The 5,592-nt window shown below is 36.7% G+C and overlaps 1 long non-coding RNA gene across 3 annotated transcripts; it reads left to right on the forward strand.

Annotated features, from left to right (window-relative positions):
• The first annotated feature begins 1,630 nt into the window (after nucleotides 1-1,630).
• Nucleotides 1,631-5,112, forward strand: LOC107465845 (uncharacterized). Of its 3 annotated transcripts, none has more exons than XR_008005383.1 (6): nucleotides 1,632-2,128; nucleotides 3,109-3,260; nucleotides 3,350-3,397; nucleotides 3,794-3,939; nucleotides 4,047-4,125; nucleotides 4,803-5,112. It is a non-coding gene; the product is annotated as an uncharacterized LOC107465845 (long non-coding RNA). The 3 variants fall into 3 exon arrangements; XR_001587520.3 differs by having other exon boundaries at nucleotides 1,632-2,103; XR_008005384.1 differs by lacking the exon at nucleotides 3,350-3,397 and having other exon boundaries at nucleotides 1,631-2,128; nucleotides 3,109-3,294.
• The last annotated feature ends 480 nt before the right edge of the window (nucleotides 5,113-5,592 follow it).

Consider the following 5,592-nt stretch of genomic DNA (forward strand, 5'->3'; position numbering starts at 1 on the left):
GGATTAAATGTCACAATATCCATCAAACCCCCAACCTAATCCAATGTGAGAGAGTATTTCTATCATGATCTCCTCATTCCTCTTCCAAGGTTCCGAGGAGATCCAATTATGGAGAGCTTCTCTTCCAAGATAGCTAACCAATTGGATGAAGATCGAAAGCTCTCTAGTAAAATCATGAGAAAAGAAAGAAGAAGAAGAATGAAAACTACAATTGATCCATTAAATGCAATAGAGCTCTCTAACCCAATGAAAAGAGTTAGTTGTTCATTGCTCTACTCAAACAAAAAAGGAAGAAAGTGCATAAAAATAAAGATGAAGATTAAAACTGAAATTGAAACTTCAAAGTTCATAAATGAAAAGTACAAACTAAAATTTAACTACTACTAAGAAAAGAAGAAGAAAAAGAGAAAAGGAAGAAGAGTGTAGGAGGGGAGGGAGTCCGAAGCCCCTCTTCAATCCCCCGGATTGATTTTAAAGTAAAAACTAAGGCCTTTATATAGGCTCTACTAAATTACAAAATGAAATGAAATTAAAAGCAAATTACAATTAAATGAAAATTCCTACTCTAGATGCTTCTTGTGGCCTTGATAGGTTGACACTTGTGGGCTTGCTTGCTTGAGGTTGGGTGGTCCTTGAAAGAGAAGTGAATAAAGTTGAGGTCCAGTTGGTAATTGTTAGTGTTACCGTTAGCCATACCAACGCTACAAGTGTGGCATTAGTGCTGAAGTTAGTGTGGCTAATGTCACACTTGCTACCCAGTTGGTGTTTTTGGGGCTTAAAAGATGCCTATTGTTTGTGCTTCAATTTCATGCCCACTATAGACCATTATATATCGTTAGAAAGCTCTGAATGTCAGCTTTCTAACGCAACTAAAATCACCTTGATTGGATTTTTGTAACTCAAGTTATGTTCCTTTGAAGGGGATAGGGTCGCTGGCATAGTCGCTGGCGTTATTGGCAAAAGTGAGTGCCAATAACGTTAGCATTCAGGGGATTAATATTGCCAGGTTCTGGAGCTCAAACACAATGTCCACCCCATACTATTATATATTGTTGAAAAGCCATGGATGTCTAATTTCCAACGCTTTTAGAAGCGCACCATTTAAAGCTCTACAACTCAAGTTACACTTCTTGGAAGGTGAAGAGGTCAGCTGGCCTTACTACAGGTTGATACCATGTTCATCCTTGCACATTCGGGGAAGGTTTTCTCCCTCAAATTTAGTGTCCACCATAGAGTGCCATATATGCCTGGAAAGATCTGGAATCCTACTTTCCAATGCCACTGAAATCACCTCATTTGAAGCTTTATGGCTCAAGTTATTCTTGTTTGAAGAAGACATGGTCAGGCTACCGGGTGAGATTTTGCCCACATTAGTGTCCACGTTAGTGGCAGTAACATGGCCACTAACGTAGGCCTCCTTTGCTTCGCAAACGTTAGTGGCGTTTACTTTTTCCACTAACTTTCACAGCGGCCTCCTTTCTTCCACGTTAATGTCCACGTTAGTGGCACTAACTTGGGTGAGAAACAGGGACGCTTTTGAAGTGTAGCGATAGAGTTTCCACAAAAAAATAATTAATTTTCCACCAAAATTTTTTTTAGCATTTTAATTTTTCCAAACTCTAAAGGCTTAAACACTAGTTTAATTTCCCATGAGAAGTGAGAACCCTTTCACTCACGTCCTCCACAGCCAGCCCTCTCTCCCAGCCCTTCGTCATCATCACTGAGAACCGTCCTCACTGAGAACCCTGGCACCCAGCCCTCTGTCGCCATCCTTTGTCGCGCCCTCTCTCGCAGCCCGCTATCGCAACCCTCTATTGCATCCTCAGCTTTGTAGTTTATCACAAGCCTCATCCTCGGATTCGCACTCCACCGGAACCGTCCTCCTCGGATTCTCACTTTATCAGCGCTGCCTCCGTCGGCGCACCTTGCATCTGTGTGCCCTCCCTTGGTGGTCACTCTCTCTCGTAAAGGTGCTAGGTGAGAACAACATCAACGTCCCCTTGATCCTCGAAGCTTCTGACCGAATCGGCGGCAGGATTTGGAAGGAAACATTCACTGGCATCTCCATCGAGCTCGGTGCTGAATGGATTGCCGGTGTCGGTGGTAAAGTGTCCAATCCTGGTTTAGGGTTTGTCTATTTTTATTTATTTTTCTAAGCTTCTACTTATCAATTTTTTATGATTTTGCTAAAATTTAAATTATTTAATTTTTTATTATGATTTTTTAACTATTTGTTCTTATTCTTTTTCGGAGGATTTGCTTCTGTTTTGATCATTTTTATGATTTTTGGTTATGATTATTTATTGTTGGTTTTGATTATTTGTTTTGATTTTTTCTGATTTCGCTAAATGAAAGCCCTGTCATCGGTGGGATCTGCATTAGAAAACTATTCAATCACTAACTATTGGTATATGAATTGTACTGATATCTTATATTGGAGTATATGAAATTTATGTTTCCATACCACACATGCTGGCATTCTATTAACAAAGCTTGGGGGCAATCCAGCAGCATTACTTGATCTTTCTTTCCCAGTAAAACAGTATTAGCCTTTTCTCGATGTACCTTGATTCACATAGTCATGATATGGAAATGATAAAATACTCACACTACTTTATGTGCACTATTACTAGGTGTCATTGGTGTGGCAAATTAAACCATTTTCAAATCTCTGTGACAAATGTTTTACTGAATAATTAATTACTTTGTTTGGTTAATGGTTGGTTTCTTGAGCTTTGGCATGATTAAAAAATGCAACATTTGGTTGAGTGAGTGGCTAAAATGTAGCCTAATATATATAGACTTATTTATACTTATGTTTTCTCTTTTAAGTAATGGAGAGTGATTTAGTTCAATATGATTCTTGTGTAGGCTCTAAAATATACCAGGAAACTTTGTCCTAGGAACTTGCTAAGCATTTTTCTGCCAGCCTACTAATTGTGGAATCTCTTTTGCTATCTGGTGTATGTTTTGACTATATAGATGTTTTCTAAGATGATTTTATGACTCTTCCATGCTTCATTATCTTTCCTAGATTTTTCTTCTTGGTTTTGCTCAGATGGTTTCTTACTGAATTGCATTAATCCAATAACAATTTGTTTTTCCCAGGGCACATCATTAACAGAAGTGCACAATGCTAAAGAAAGTGCAAGGGCTGAAAGAACACCTGCAGTTGCTAAGAGAAGTACTCAGGTTTCCACATCACAGCACAAGAAATCAGTCTCTAAACTAGTCTCTAGTGTTGATGGTCAAATTTATTCGTAACAATCATTCACCCTCATCGCCACAAACTAAGTAATTTGTGTAATGGAAGAATTATTATAATATTTCCCTTCTTTTTCTTTTGTAGGAGGGAAATACTCATGAACTAAAAGCTCCTCTTTGGCAGCATTTTAATGTACTTTTTTCAAATTCACTGTCAATTTTTTTTTCCTTTTCCAATTCAGAGGTTTTAGATTTTACCTTTCTCTATCTCCCTGTGTATTTTGCTTATATCTTAGTGGATGTAGTGTACTTTGTGAAAGAATTGTGTTTATGGCTTCTTTCGTGTGCTCTAGCCATGGATATGTTTCATGCTTTCATTGTAATTTCCATTTATGAAAGACTAGTCAACTTTGCTATAATATTCATTTTTGTTTCCATATCAGTTTTCTGTTTATATTGCTAATGAAACTTCTATTTGTGTCAATTTCCTATATTCCAAAAGAAATCTTACTATGCAATAATGTATATATACGCCTTGAGATTGTAAGGCATTAGCATCCCTCAGTGATTTTTTTAATTGCATGTATAGGTTGTCTCCGATCAGAGTAAAATGTTGCACTAGTTGTTTTCATTAAAGATGTTGAGTAGGCGATCATTGGTAATTCAAACATTCTGAAGAGTAAACTTGAAAGCTTACCACAAAATGACAAGGTGCTCGATAGTCGAAAGGACAAGGTGCTGTTTGATTATCGTATTATGTTAGCTAACTTTTGTTTTAGTGATCTGATGAGTTTTGAGAATATATTGCTTCTGATTTTGATGGCTCAAACTTTATGTTTCAGTTTCCAAACCACACATGCTGGCATTCTGTTAACAAAGCTTGGGGCCAATCTAGCAACATTACTCGATCTTTCTTTCCTGGTAAAATAATATTAGCCTTTCCTCAACGTACCTTGATTCACTTAGTCATGATAGAAAAATGATAAAATACTCACACTGCTTTATATGCACTATTACTAGGTGTCATTGGTGTGGCAAATTAAACCATTTCAAATCTTTGGGACAAATGTTTTACTGAACAATTAATTACTTTGTTTGGTTAATGGTTACTTTTGTGAGGTTTATATTTCTATATTTACTTTCATGTTGGAAAGTTTTGTTAGGAGGATTTCTTGTCTTCCTTTCTCTTTGTAAACATGATTTTATGTGTAGCCATAGGCCACAGTGCTGGTCCTACATTGTTGCAACACAAAGGATTACTTGCTAAAGTATCACAATGTTACCATATATCCTTGTTTAGGATAAGTTCACTAGATTGCTTGATAGGAGCAAAGAAAGTCCCAAAGCAGTAAAGCAACTTACTCGCCTTTTTCCGAATAGGGTGCCAATACAACTTGGAAGTATCACTTGTTAGATGAATTTAATTGTGCAATTTATATTGTTGCTATTTTACATTTCACGCTTTCTAATGTCGCTGATTGTCGGAAACCGTGGGTTTCTTTGTGTTTGGAAATCTCATTCCTATGATAATATGTAATATATGTAATAAACCTGCTTAGTATGCAGCTGGGTTACATATCTGATTTGCTCTTTTGCAGGTAGAATATGGCAATAAAACCAACAGTTGCATTGAGGGCTATACTTGTTGGAGGGGTTGCAGCATTCGCTAAAATGGCCGGTGCAATAAAGGCCGCAAGTGGTGTAAAAATGGGTGCAGTGCAGTAGCAGTTGCTGCAATAACAGTAGCAGCAACCACAGTTGTGGCAGGATCAAAACAAGAACAAAAGATGTTCCTCAACAATCTCCAAAATGTATCTTTATTTGTTTTTGGAATTCTTTATGTATATTAGTTGAATCTTTTTCCGAGTTTTATGAGAACAAAGAGAGCCATTTGTGGATTGTGATATTGACAGATGGTGAATATAATAACCACTTCAAATGTTTTGTTAGATTTGGAATCATGAAGTCTTAGATGAAGCTGTTCACTCAGCTGAATAGTGTGTTCTAGATGTTGTAAATTTTACTTTGCAAAGTGATGACTTTGTAGTGAATTTGTTTTTTTTTTTTCAATTTTCCTGTACTAGTTTATGTTTGTATTTTTTTATAAAGTTTATTTTAATAACATGATTTAGTTTTTGCATAATGATTAGTTATTTAATGTTGATTATGCTGGCTTTTACAATGTTAACAGTAGTATGGAGTGGCTTAGGAAAGGGTTTATGTAGCTATTGGCACGTTTTATAAACGTAGCCATATCTTGTAGTCATCAACAGCCACGCTTACTAAGTGTGGCTATATATTTCTTTATTGGCACGCTTTTGAAGCATACCAATATATTTCTCTATCGGCACACTTTAAAAGCGTGGCTATATGTACATTTTTCGGTAT

This window comes from Arachis duranensis, unplaced genomic scaffold (genome assembly GCF_000817695.3).
Source record: "Arachis duranensis cultivar V14167 unplaced genomic scaffold, aradu.V14167.gnm2.J7QH unplaced_Scaffold_343483, whole genome shotgun sequence".
NCBI lineage: Eukaryota > Viridiplantae > Streptophyta > Magnoliopsida > Fabales > Fabaceae > Arachis > Arachis duranensis.